The sequence below is a fragment of the Lissotriton vulgaris genome, chromosome 7 (assembly GCF_964263255.1).
Source record: "Lissotriton vulgaris chromosome 7, aLisVul1.2, whole genome shotgun sequence".
NCBI lineage: Eukaryota > Metazoa > Chordata > Amphibia > Caudata > Salamandridae > Lissotriton > Lissotriton vulgaris.
The window spans coordinates 1,359,921,224-1,359,935,816 of record NC_141695.1 but is presented as its reverse complement, the minus strand read 5'-3'; the positions used below and the strand labels follow the sequence as shown (position 1 = coordinate 1,359,935,816).

General features: G+C 44.5%; 1 protein-coding gene across 1 annotated transcript in view; it reads left to right on the top strand.

Annotated features, from left to right (window-relative positions):
* The first annotated feature begins 8,353 nt into the window (after positions 1–8,353).
* The window catches only part of HSD3B7 (hydroxy-delta-5-steroid dehydrogenase, 3 beta- and steroid delta-isomerase 7), a 496,942-nt gene continuing 490,702 nt past the window's right edge, over positions 8,354–14,593 (top strand). The window contains exon 1 of the mRNA XM_086932049.1: positions 8,354–8,416. The gene's annotated coding sequence lies outside the window, so the exon portion shown is untranslated. The remainder of the gene's footprint in view (positions 8,417–14,593) is intronic.

Below are 14,593 nucleotides of genomic sequence, written 5' to 3'. Positions count from 1 at the left end.
AACCACACGATGATAAGGCATATGCAGAGGAAGCACCCAAACAATTATTCAAGAGCAGAAGTCAGGCAACTGACCAAGAACCCTCCCCATCCTTCTTCATCAAGCACCTCCAACCAACCCACTCCATCGGGTGCAGAGGCTAGGGAGATGGTCCCTAATGTCCAAAATTTTCAAAATTTAAATTTGTTTGCATATATTGCAACAAAACAATATCATATGGTGAGCAGAGCATCACTTTACTTAATCCAGCTGCAGACAACCATCACTGCAGCAAGCAACCTTAATTTTTTTCTATTTTTTTGCTCCAGTTGAGCTGTTTGCAATTCCCTGTCTTTTGTTTCACCCCAGAAAAACTACAAAAAAATATAAAATTGTTCTGAAAATCCCCCCAAAAAAATGTTCCAAAAAACAAAAAAATATATAAAACAACAAAAAGAAAAAAAACAGTTCTTTTAGAACTACCTCAATTTATATGAAAATGCTACATTTTTTAAAAACTGTCTTACTTTTTTCCCCCATGGTACGCTCCCCGGTCCGCTCCCCGGTGCGTGTACCGGGCGCTCCCCCCGCGAAAAAAGAAAAAAAAAATTAATAGTTTTATGCCCCGCGGGGCCCTTTTATGACCCCCACATCAAACCTGGGGGGTCAGGGGGGTTCTACCCCTGCCCCCTTATGGTCATTTCCCCCTTTGTTTTTGCCAATTCTTGTGTCTCGATCCTACCGAGACACAAGATGGCGGCCGCTCCAGACTGTTTGGAATGTTTACAGACACCCGAGAGGCAATCAGCTTTCTGTGCGCAAGTCGCGTGGCGCGCCCGGAGCGCTCCCCGGAGCGCGTACCGGGGCGCGCTTACAGATATATATATTTTTTTTAACCTAAATTACTCAAAATCCACTGGAGCACATATCTTGAGACATAGCAAAGGCACATCGGGCTACCAGTCCCTACAATTTTGCCAAATTTGGTGTAAATCCATTCAGGCTAAAAGTGAGGTCGACCGCCCTATGGAAATTAACATGGGGAAAGCGCGTTTTGGGACCCCCCTTTTATCTCGGCCCCCGCTTGATGTATCCCCCCCAAACTTTCAGGGAATGACCGGAGCTCGACGAGGCCATTTTGAGGACATTTTCAGGCAGATTCGTCAACCTGCGCCAAAGTTATTCCAAATAGAATTTTGAGATTTAACATTGAAAAAAATCCTAACTATAACTACCTACTGGCCAGTAGGTAATATATATATATATATATATATATATATATATATATATATATATATATATATATATATATATATATATATATATATATATATATATATATATATATATATTCACTGAAAAAACCATAGGTTTCACACCAGTTATAGTTAGGTGGAAATTTTACTCGCATAAAACCATTGAAATTCACACGTTATAGTTAGTTGGACTCACTATAACTTGCGCGTGCAATGCACTGCTGATGACGTCACATATTACATCACTCATGACATGGTCAGTGACATCACTCATGACATCACTCGTGACATCTCAAATTACATCACTGATGACAACATCCTTGTGACAAAGTGGCAGACCTCCTATCAGCATAAAATAACCTTTGACACACACATTCAAAAATAGAAACTAACATTTTCTTAAAAAAGGAGAAACCAATACCAATTACAACAACTTATTAGGTAATTCCAACTTCTACATACACATCCACTCATTCACCAACAGTTCTATATAGTCACTCATGCATGTACTTACTCATCATATGTACTCATACACCTATACATCCTGTTACACACTAATACTCATCCATATAGTTACTCACACACAAATTCACACATGCAAATAAACTATCAAAAAACCATTTACTTGATTATACTGCTATATACACACCACTACACATACTTCTACAGAAACGGAAACATATTTACTCTCTTAAACAATCAATTATAAAAACACATACTCACTAATCCACCCATACACACAATCATCCACTCATACAGTCTTGCACACATGCTGTCTTCAAAATGCATACAAATAGTGAGTCACTCATTCATGCAACTGTGCTCTAAGTAATATCCCCCCAACAAACCATACAGACACTGATACTGATACTCAAAAAAACAACTAATAACCCATATACACACTCATGTAGCTACTCACCAACCCATGCAGCCACTTATACACAAAGTGAGACACAGATACAGATATTTAAATATTTAAACATTACTCGCTAATATATGTATTCACTAAGATACATTTAATAAGTCAGTTAACCAATCAATTTTACACAAATAACATCCATTTAGACATTTATTTACCCATTTATTCTTCCATCAACCTTTAGATATACATATATAAAAAATATTTATTTTTCAGAAAGATACACATTCACTGGATGATGTCATCAGTGATGTCATTTGAGATGTCATCAGTGATGTCATGAGTGATGTCACTGACCATTTCATGAGTGATGTAATATGTGACGTCATCAGCAGTGCATTGCACACTCAAGTTATAGTGAGTCCAACTAACTATAACGTGGGAATTTCAATGGTTTTATGCGAGTAAAATTTCCACCTAACTATAACTGGTGTGAAACCTATGGTTTTTTCAGTGAATTTAATAGGTTTTTTAAATGCTAATCCCTAACTATAACTGGTGTGAAACCTATGGTTTTTTCAGTGAATATATATATATATATATACATATACATATATATATACATGTATATATATATACATATATATATATATATATATATATATATATATATATATATATATATATATATATATATATATATATATATATATATATATATATATATATATATAATTTCTATGGCAAAATGAAACCCCTCATTTTGTTCCTTTTCAAATTAAATTTATTAAGTGTTACCACTTTATTCCAATCAAGATGACCTCAGGTGTGCCATACTTTTGTCATAAGTAAGACTGTTAGCGCTCTAGTTGTTCTTTAGAACACTGGGACATTCTGTCATTGGGCTATAGTTGGGATACATCTGGCTGATATTTGGGCTACATTTGTTTTTTTTTTGTCTCTGGTGGCCATCTTTGGGCTACTTTGGGCTACATTAAGCTACATTGGGCTACATTTGGGCTCTAACATATATATAGCCCTAATGTATTATATTTTTTCAAAGTTAATTTTCGTAAAAACCACTGGAGCATATATCTTGAGACATAGCAAAGGCACATCGGGCTACCAGTCCCTACAATTTTGCCAAGTTTGGTGGAAATCCATTCAGCCGTTCGGGCTAAAAGTGAGGTTGACCGCCCTATGGAAATTAACATGGGGAAAACACGTTTTGGGACTCCCCTTTTATCTCGGCCTCCGCTTGACGAATCCCCCCCAAACTTTCAGGGAGGACCGGAGCGCCGCAAGGCAAATTTGAGGAAATTTTCAGGCAGATTCCTCAACCAGCGCCAATGTTATTCCCAATAGAATGTTGAGATTTTGCATTGAAAAAAATCCTAACTATAACTACCTACTGGCGACCGCCAGTAGGTAATATATATATATATATATATATATATTGTCGCTCCAAGGTTGTCCACCTTTGAGTAGCACACGAGCAGCAGCTTGATTTATGTGTAGATGAGGACGGTGATCCACTTATAGATGCCGCTCCGTAATGGATCTGCCCGACGCGTTTCGAAGCTCCATATGCTTCTCTTTAGGGGCTTTAACAGAAGCGGTGTGCGCAACCGCTAACCCACTTCTCCATTTTCCATATGACACACCCACCAATGGGAGGCTCAAATGAGACGGTGTATTATGGGAAGTGTGGTGCGAAAAGCACACAATCAAGTCCTGTATGGATCCCGCAAGTGGGCCCATCCTCGATCCCGTGTACGGCTGCTGTTTCACTTCCGTGACCCCCAAGGATGAAGGGGTGGTGCATACTCCGTGGCTGGACGGCCGCGTATAAATTGTCGCTCCAAGGTTGTCCACCTTTGATTAGCACACGAGCAGCAGCTTGATTTATGTGTAGGTGAGGACGGGGATCAACTTGTAGATGCCGCTCCGTAATGGATCTGCCCAACACGTTTCGAAGCTCCATATGCTTCTCTTCAGGGGCTTTAACGGAAGCGGTGCGCGCAACCACTAACCCACTTCTCCATTTTCCATATGACACACCCACCAATGGGAGGCTCAAATGAGACTGTGTATTATGGGAAGTGTGGTGCAGAAAGCACACAATCAAGTCCTGTATGGACCCCGCAAGTGGGCATATATCTATATATGTTTATATATATATATATATTTATATATATATATATATATATATATATATATACACACACATATATATATATATCCTATTATCCATATGAAATCCGCAACATTCTATTTGAAATAACTTTGGCGCCGATTGACAAATCTGCTTGAATTTTTCCAAACTTTTGTCCAGCTCCGGTCCGCTCCTATCCTGAAAGTTTCACAATGATTCATCAAGCGTGGGCCGAGAAAAAAGGGGGTCCCAAAACGCGTTTTCCCCATGCAATTTCCCATAGGACCTTTAGCCGCAGCTACAGCCCGAACTGCTGAACGGAATTACATCAAATTTGACAAAGAGATAGTTCTTTGTTCAGACTCATGCCTTTTGCTTATTTGGTGTAAATTCATTCAGTAGTTCCTGAGAAAATGACAGTTAAAGTCATTTATATTTCTACGGGCACGGTGGATCCGCGTACCAATCCGCGTACCCTAAGCGCAGCCTACGCGCACCCTGCCGTACACAAGCTGTATTTTAATTGGCTGTCAACACGCCAAATCAGGAAGTGTGGGCAGCCATCTTGTGCCTTGGTTGAACCGAGGCAGAAGAACCCCCCCAAAAAACGCTGCAAAACGTGAAAAGGGGGCAGGGTAGTCACACCCTGACCCCCTAGGCCTGCTCAGGGGGTCCCACAAAGACCCCCAAGGCCCAAACACATTTTCTTTTTTTAAATCGCTGGATGCGCAAAGGATCTTCGCATCCCACTGCTGACAAAAAAAAAACAAAGCGCGGGCTCCCGCGCTTTGAAGGTTATTAGCCCCCCGGGGGGGCCAAATCCCGGAGGTATTTATGAAAAATAGTGTGGGGGGGTCCCAATCCTCCCCACACTGCCCCGGGGACCGCCACCCCCGGGGCTCTAACTAAATATAGGCGGGGGCTCATGGCCCCGCCACAGCCCTGGGGACCGCCACCCCCCCCCCCCCCCCCCGGGCTTGTTTAAAATGGGTGGGGGGCTCTCAGGCTGAGATGTAATGTCATCAGTGATGTCATCAGTGATGTCAGTGACCATGTCATGAATGATGTAATATGTGACATCATCAGCAGTGGATTACCGGAGCGCAAGGTATAGTTAGTTCAACTAACTATAACGGCGGGAATTTGAATGGTTTTGTACGAGTGAAATGTCCAAATAACTATAACACCCTTAAAACCTAGGGTCTTTTTCAGTGACTGTATAAGGTTTTTTAAATGCTAATTCCAAACTATAACATGTCTGAAACCTCTGTTTTTTCAGTGAATATATATATATATATATATATATATATATATATATATATATATATATATATATTTCCAAAACAAGGTTGCCCCCAAGAAGATGCCTCACAAGAAGGGTTGCAAAAACAACAAGTGATGGACCGAATGTGGATCAATGTCACACATTCCCCCAGTCAAAAGATCTGGGCCCAAATCCATCGTTTTTTTGCACTCCACACCACCCTGGGTTAGACAATGGCGATATGCAAATCAGCTCTGACCCTGTTGCCCCATGGGAACAGTCCAGTCCGAACTACAAAAGCCATGTCCTTCCCAGAACGGAATCAAGCATCCGAGGACCGGACCGGTTTCGAGGTAACACCTCTCATCAGCCCGGCTAGCTTGACTCCAAGTGGTGTGGAGTGCCTGGGACCCACGACCAAGGGTTGCATCACAAATCATCACAGGCAGCAAGCACTCCACCAGAAAGCCAGCCTCCCAATAGCCATACACGTTTCGAGCAGTCTCCGTGCTCTTGTTTACTGGCAAACTGACACACAGGCAGGCTGAGTTAGAACAGTTAATTTATTTTGTTATAAGTCCCGCCCACATGGCGGCAGGCATTGTGGTACTGATAGTCCTAAATACAAGCTTATGACTTCAATGTTCTTTTATCCAAGTGGACACCAAGGCTTGGTCAGTATAAATATATACCGTGTTAGGTGAGAGCGCTGCCTTCCATGATGTAAACTTGCCAATATCTAACTGGGACTAAGGCTCCCTCCTTTCCAACGAGCGCCCGTAGTTCACGGCACTCAGGCGGCCAGTCGGGCAGCGGGGCATCTTCATGACCGGGCCGGCCGCTATTGTATTTCCAAAATAAGGTTGCCCCCAAGAAGATGCCTCACAAGAAGGGTTGCAGCACAAATCATCCCAGGCAGCAAGCACTCCACCAGAAAGCCAGCCTCCCAAATAGCCATACGCCTTTATTATCACGTTGTCCCTCGCATGGGAACGGATTCCATTTAGCAAAACAGTCATGAAATCCATTTTTGACCTGCAGTGTTGATCATTGCACATGAACTGATAGCCCATTTGTTCACATGGGTAATGTGTGGTATGAGCTGGTTCCCAAACGGTGCAAAATGCTGGTTTAGACTGGATGTGTCCAGCTCCAGGCTTAGCACGTACAAACAGCAAAGAAATGCAATCACTGGATGGCACAAGGGTACACAAATATTGTGAAAAGAGACAGTAGACATATCCTTGCATTGCGCGCACTATTCTCCATACCATAAATCCAGTTATTTTCAGGGATTAAAATTGAAGTACTGCCTATGCAAGGCTTCCATCCTCCATGCCCCACACCTGCGCCAAGAAAAGTAATGTAATGGGGAGCCATGGCCAGCAGTCAATTGGTCAAGGGAGCGGTGGGTAGAAAAAGTTTGAGAACCTCTGCCTTTGGAGCATAGTTAACTGAACATTTAGGTTTTTGTAGCAGTAATCTGTTTGGACATCCGGTTTAGGCCACATGGGCAAAGTCAGGCTGCGAGCTTGGTACGTCTAGGCCACCTTCCGCTGGGCCTCCGTACTCTGCATGCCCGTTGCACAGTCGGTCCTCACCCGCCCGCCCTATACGATTCCAAGCTCAGTCTGTGTGAATCACACCAATCACCTCGCCTACCGGTGGTCCGTAGGAGTAAGTTCTGTAGCTCCCAGGCTCTCTGGGGCCACAGCACTCCTTCCAAGGGATGGAGACTCACACCCAGGCATCAGTATCAGCAAGTCCCACAAGTCACCTGGGCCTCCGTAGTTCCTCTCCATTAGCTCCCCCTCCACTCTGCTTTGTGCTGTGGGGGCTTGCCGCAAACATATGTCCGGATGGGACCGAATCACGGGTCTCCCTGCAGAGCATCGTTAAAGCGCCTGCCCATCTTGCTGTGGCTAGTCACACCCCTAATGTGCAGCACTTGTAACAGCTTTTTCGTTGCCTTCTTTCCATTCTTCTTTGTTTATTTCTTTCCATTTTCTTTCCTTCTTTGTTGCTTCCTTTCTTTTATTCTTCTTTCATTCTGTCATTCCTTTTTCTTTTTTGGTTTTCTCTTTTTTTCATTCCTTCTTCCCTCCTATCTTGCTTTCCTTTTTCTTTCTTTCATTTCTTCTTTCTTGCTTTCCTTTTTACTTTCTTTCCTTTTTTCCGTCTTGTTTGCCCTTTTTCTTTCATTGCTTCTTTCCTTTTTCCCTCACTCCTTCTTTTCTTTCTTGCTCTCTCTCTTGCCTTCTTTCTTTCTTCCCTTCCTTCTTCCTTAACTTCTCTTTCTCTTGCCTTCTTTCTGTCCTTCTTTCTTGCTTTCATTCCCTTTTATATCTTTCTCTCGTTCCTTCTTTCTTGCTTTTATTCCTACTTTCTTGCTTTCCTTCTTTCCTCCCCTCTTGCCTCTCTCTTACTTTCTTTCCTTCTTTCTTGTTTTCTCTTTTTCTTTCTTTTTCACTCTTCCTTTTTCTTTCTCTTTCCTCCGTTCATGCTTGCCTACTTTTTTGCTTTCATTCCTTCTTTCTTGCTGTCTTTCTAGCCTTTCTTTCTTTCTTTCTTTCCTTTCTGTTTGTCTTTATAACCTTCGTTCTTACCTTTCTGTCTTTTCTTTCTTCCCTTCTTACTTACTTTCCTTCTTGGCTTCTTTTTTTTTTTTTTGCTTTTTTTTCTGCTTTCTCTCTCAAATGAAAGAGGCTGGCAGCCAATGGCACGATGATTGGCATTTTCAGTTCTGTGTTAGCCAAGACCTTTTGATTTTACTAAAATTATGTGTATGTATGGATGCTTTTCGCTCATCGCGAGGGGGCGCTAAGCACTACAAATACTGCGACACCGGCTCGGTACAGACATGGAGCGCAGCACATCGGACTGTGGCAGACGGACACGCGCAGGTAAGGGCTGGTAGTGGTACCCTTTCCTGCGGGGCACGCGCTGCCTTGGTATTTGTCCGTTTCTACGCCCTCGACCGGCGCGTTGAGCCCTGCCCCCCGAGCCAAGTGCGAAAGAAGGAAGATTAGATACTTCCAGCACAGCACCGAGTCCCTGTAAAGTCCGAACCCGGGAGAACATGTCACCGAGGGTTGTGCGCAACGAGAGGTAGAGGGGCAATACAATTTTAACTCCGTTCGTTTTTCGGAGCTTTAGGGCTTTACGGTATAAATAACCAGGTACCTTCTTTTGGAGACTTCGGAACCTCTAAATAGCTGCAGTTAATTCGCCCGAAGCTGATTAGGTGTCACCCGAGCTGCGCGCGCGCGCGCGCCACAGTGAGCTTATGTGGTACAGGCACCCTCCTCGCGCCGGGTCCGGCTCAGCCTTTCACTATTTCTGAAGTCAGTAGGTGTGAATAACGCGCGCCTTATTCTGTACAGTGTGTCTGACAGAAGTGCTTGCTTTATAACAATTTGCCACTAATAATAACACATTTTTACTGTTAGCTGTTTCTACAAAAATCTTGTTATAGTTGTTCTATAGTTGGCATTGTAGATGGGGCTGTGATATTTTTTATATGTCTTTTACTAAGCACTGTGCAGCCAGCATAAGCATGTCGCGTATTTGCTGTCTGCCAATTCCCGAGCTCTCTAAGCAACAGGTGTTACTGTTATCTATATAACGCCACTGACGTAACCCCCTCGGAAGGATGGAAGTCTGAGTTGGCCCTCTTGTGATTCAAACTCGTAAGCTGCAGATCATCACCAGCAGCTGACATACACCTCATTGGGCTTTCCTGCTACCTAGCTTCTAGGCACTCTTTAGGCACTATTGTGCGCTACATCAGTCCCTCTTCCAATGGTATGTCCCTTTAAATAGGTCTAAGTTTACTACAATGACACACTCAACACTGGTTGTCCCTGTTTTTGATCTCCTATGCTTACATGATGGATATACCTGTGGTTCCCTCTCCACTCCCTTTATTGTACGTTGCTCCTGGTTCAGGTCCATATCCCTGCTTCGCCCTTTCAACTCTTCCCTTGTAGACAGGTGCCTCCTGTCCTGTCAGCGAGGAAGAGCCTACGGTGAATGAGGTGAGGGGTGAAGACCGTGGTGCCCTGATAGGGGGCGAGGAAGAAGACGGTGAGGGGAGAGGTACAGGTTCACCGAGTCATTGTCCAGTTCCTTCTTTCTCAACCTGTTTTACCTTTTTACCTCCTATCTCCCTAAACCACGGGGGCAATTATTTTGGGTTCAGGGTTTAGTCTGATGTATGCAAAGTTTTCAGCAAGGCATTGGTGGAGCTGCACAAATATACAGCATCAGAAAAAGTAGTGCTTGAAACCCAGCAGTGGAAGCAGCAATGCCAGCCAATCAAAGAGATTGTAAAGGTGTCATTCTACATAGGAGAGACAAGCATAAGATTAACAAGCTGGAAGACCAACAAGAAACAGGCAAATGAGTGACAAGGAAAGCAAACCAATGAGTGGGGTCCGAGACAATCTAAGTTCTTGATAAACTGCAATATGCCACGCAACAGAGAGCACATGTTCAGTCCAGTACGCTCAACCAAAAAAATGCTAAATCATCTTGAATCTCTGAGTAGTGATGTAGATCTAATCTTATGTGCAGTAAAAGTAGTTCACCTAAAGGTTTACGCAATGGCAGTGAAAATAACAGTGACCCATTACCCACAGGTTATATAACACCTGTAGTAGGATACACACATTCACACTTTTATTACTGCAGTGCAAATTTCCAAATTCTAGTTTATTACTCCACCGCACAAAAATGGTATAAGACGAACACTTTTTACTACATCACAGATTACAGATATCAACCACTTTACTAAAGGAAACAACTCTCTAAATAAATATACGTCTTTACAGTGTGATTTTACCTTTCTGCACAAATGTAACCCCTTGAATCCTGCTTTTGTTTAAATACCTCTTGTTAAAACAAAGATACATGAAAATGCCATGTCATAAACCATATATGCAGATGCAGAGAGCATAATATGCTATTTTGTTTAACCATTGGTGAGGGAGGGGAGAGGCATCATGACTCACTCTAGGTTTCATCTTTTGTGAGTCATGACACTTCCTCATACTCAACGAAGGTAATGGATAGCATATTGCCCTCTGCGCATTTGTATATATACTATATGTTCCATTGTAGTCAGCAGCAGCGCAACAGATAGGCACTTATAGGATATCAATGTCTCCCTCAATGTATGTTGACAGACTTGCACACTTTGAAAATAGACTGTGTGACAGGAGGAGATAGGGCCTTTGATGGGTGGGTCCTGGAGTGGGAGTGAGGCTCTGAACCCATCACTTCCTGACCAACCATGGGAGGGGGCAAGGACAGAGGGTGGGGCTAACGGTCTGCCACTGCCTGAGCAGGTCTTCCCAACCTTTCCAAAAAAACGTTGCAAAGGCTTCTGAGGCTGCCACCAATATTCTGGGAAGTTGCAAAACCCCGGATGGATGTCTGCTGTGCAGCGCCTCCACACCTGAGCTGAAAACCTGCCCTACAGGAGTTTCCAGCACACTTACTGCGCAAATGTGATGTCAGCTCTTGGCCGAGAGACTCTGAGGAGAGCTGATAATGCCTGTCACGCTGTGGTACAGTGTGAGTTGGCGGGTCTGTGTTTACATCAGGTTGGAGTGTGCAGCATTGTGCACCATTGGCCTGGATGACCACTATTACACGGTTCCATCTCAGTCCATTTTCATCCCGGGGCGTTGAATAAGTAACTTGGTTCAGGAGGGTGGGACCACCAGTTGTTACAGTCATGTGCCAGTGATCAGTTTTGAGATCGTCCATTCTGCTTTTCTCAATCAAACTGTGTCCTCAAAAGGTAGATTCAGTGCAATCAAAGCCTGGAAAATGCCCAGTCTTTTTTAGATCTGATCTACAGATAGGTAAACTGCCTTGCAAGCCTAAAATACTGCAAAAAATCATTAACATATATGCATGCAAGCTAACATAGATGGGTTTGATGAGCCTCTTCATCCATAGGTCTGTTGAGTTGACACTGGCATAAGTCACCCTTGTGTTTAAAGTAGGTTTTCAGGTTACAGAAACTCAAAGATATTACATTTTCTCAGCAATAATTAGACCCCCCTTTTTAAGCACTGTGCGTTAAAACTAAAATGGATTTTCTATACCTCTTCCAAGTACACCTGCCTGCTAGGAAGCATGTGTTGTGTCGTGGAGCCCGTGAAGGGCGGTAGATATGAGCAGGAAGGCCAGTATGTAAATGCGGGCCTATCTTGCGCAGCGTATAAGCACGCTTGCGCTAAATCACTAAGACCACACCGTTAGACCGTTGAATGTAATCGCGGGGGTCTTGCTACTGAACCCGCCTCACGATCATGCACATTTATTTAGACCGCTCACCTAATGTGGGCTCAACCAAACTCACACACGCCATCGGGGTGAGCCTATGAACTGCCCCTGGCAACATTACAACAGTATGCTCAGCCTGACAAAAGTATTGTGACAGGCGATACTACGTTCCTCCCAAAATAAAAATTGAAAAATACTTTTAATCATGTCACCGGTGCATAGACCACCAAGATCTCATAATGTTCCACCACTGCAGGTCACTGCCAGGATCTCTGTTCACCAGTGTACTCATCTAGCAGTGATAGTCGCTCGGCCTGCTGGACGGCTGGGGGTTGTGTCTCTGTCCATACTGTGTCTGATTCTCACGACTGCCCTCTCTGGCTGCATCAGGGGTCACAGGCGATACTGAGAGTTCTTGGCTGACTCCGGGGCTCCTTCTTAGGAGAACAAGCGCCTCTGGGTCAGCTGCTTTAGCTTCGTCTTCTGACCATTATTCCCCATCCATTTCATCCCTGTTCACATCATTGCTCTGGATTGTTAAATTTGGACCAGGGTGGGACCTCTTGAAAGCCGAGACGTTCCTCCTGATGGGCTCCAGACCTTTCTGGGCCATGACTTGCGTGCCTCTCAGGATTGTGATGCGCCACAGATCCTTCTCAAACGGCAGCCTGAATTTACTGCCAGGGTGCCGATCTTGGACAAGTACCAAATTTCCCACCTTGAGATGTGATCTCTGTGCTCTGTGATGCTTACTGACTTGTTTATTTGACCTTTTTCTCCGCTTGTCCACAGCTTGGTCATCAGTGGCTTCAGGTGCTCACCGTGGGTGATGAGGGTTGGAGTCATTGACTACTCTCCCCATTGAGAGATGACCAGGGGCACGACCTGTTGTAGCATGTGGCGTTTGTCTGTAATCTCTTAGGAAGGAGTAAATGGATTGTTCAGGAGAGTCACCATTGCCAGAAGCAATTCTGATCACTTTGTTCAAAGTTCTCATGAAACGCTCAGCTTCTCCATTGGCTTGCGGCCATTTGGGAGTGATCTTTCGGTGGACAATCTCCAGCGAGGCTAGATATGAAGCAAATTCCTGCACCTGGAAGGGAAGACCGTTGTCAGTCCTTAGTTCTATGATTAATCCATGGGTGGTCATTAATTTCTCCAGCTTCGGTATTACTTCCCCGGCGCTCAGGGATGACAGCACTTCAACCTCGGGATACTTAGAGTAATCATCGATCACCACCAATGTGTGTTTCTCATCAGGAAGGTATCCGAAATCCATGCTGGCACAGATCCATGGGCCTTAGAGGCCTTCATTCTGCCACAGTCAGTGCAGGAGGGTTTGGCTCCCCAGTTGCTTGACACCATGAACAGGATCGCACTGCATCCTCCACTTTCTTGTCCATCAAGAGGAACCACACTTTTGTTCGAACATGGCCTTTTGTCTTCATCATTCCCTGATGTCCAACATGGGTTAACTGTATTGCTCGATCTACTAATAACACCGGGAAGACCAGGCGATGGCCCCTTAAAAGGCACCTGTTGGGATCAGCACTCAGTTCTTGTCTCACCTGGTACAGACTCTCTGGCACCCTCCTCACGTTGGGAGTGAGAATAGCCCCTTGGCTTTTGAGATAATGCCCCTTGTTTGTTTTTACCGCCTCAAGGGTTTTCTGTAAACACTCACCCTGACCATTGTCCTGACAAATATCCCCAAGTGAGACGGGCAAGGGGCGAGACTGGTCCACCACATAGTGGACATACTCCTCTGCGACCTCCATTTCGCTGTGCGTGGCGGCTCAAGTATGACAGGACAGATAGTCTGCCAAATTGCCTGTTCCTGGGTGATACTCAATTCTGCAGTTGTACTCTTGCAGCTGGAGCATACATTTCTCTATCCGTGGTGGAGGCTTTGATGCGGTCCTGGTAAAGAGTGGAATTAGAGGCTTGTGATCCGTAGTGACAAGGAAGGGCTTCCCATATACATACAAATGGAAGTGGCTGCACCCCCAGTGTATCGCAATGGCCTCTTTTTCAATCTGGAAATATCTCTGTTCCGTGGCAGTCAGTGATCGGCTTCCTAAGGCCACAGGAGCCCACTCATCTTCTTCACTGGGGCGTTGCATCAGGACAGCTCCTACCCCGAGGGCCTACCTCCACCGCTATTAGAGTGTGTTGCTACGGGTCAAAGTACCTAATTGTGGTGGAGCTTGAAAAGGCATTTTTGGTGGCCTGAAATGCCGCTCCCTGGTCGGGCCCCAATGACCAGGGGAGTGAGGCCTTTTATGAATGGCCACAATAGTTGAACATGTCAAGAAAGCTGCGCTTCTCCGTCACATTGGTGGGTGGGCACGGGGTATCTTTAATATCCCATACTTTCTCTTGATCAGCGGCCACTCCTTCTGTAGAAAAGATGTATCCAAAGAACTGTAGTTTCTGCTGTAGGAACTCACATTTGTCACGATGGAGGGTAAATTAGGACTCTTGGATACTTCGCAGTACTTGTCTCAGCCGTGTGTTGTGTTCTGGTATTGACTTTGCATGGATCAGAATGTCGTCGCTGACATTAACCACTCCAGGGAGGTCAGCGAGAAGTACTCTGATGGTGTTCTGGAACACCTCTGCAGCACTGGATTTTCCGAAACTCAACCTCTGGTATCTCCGGAGGCCGACATGTGTGGAGTATGTCGTTATGTACCAGGACTATTCATTCAGGACCAGTTGGCGGTATCCAGACCAGAGGTCGAATTTTGAAAACCAGATAGCCCCACTTAGTTCACCAATCA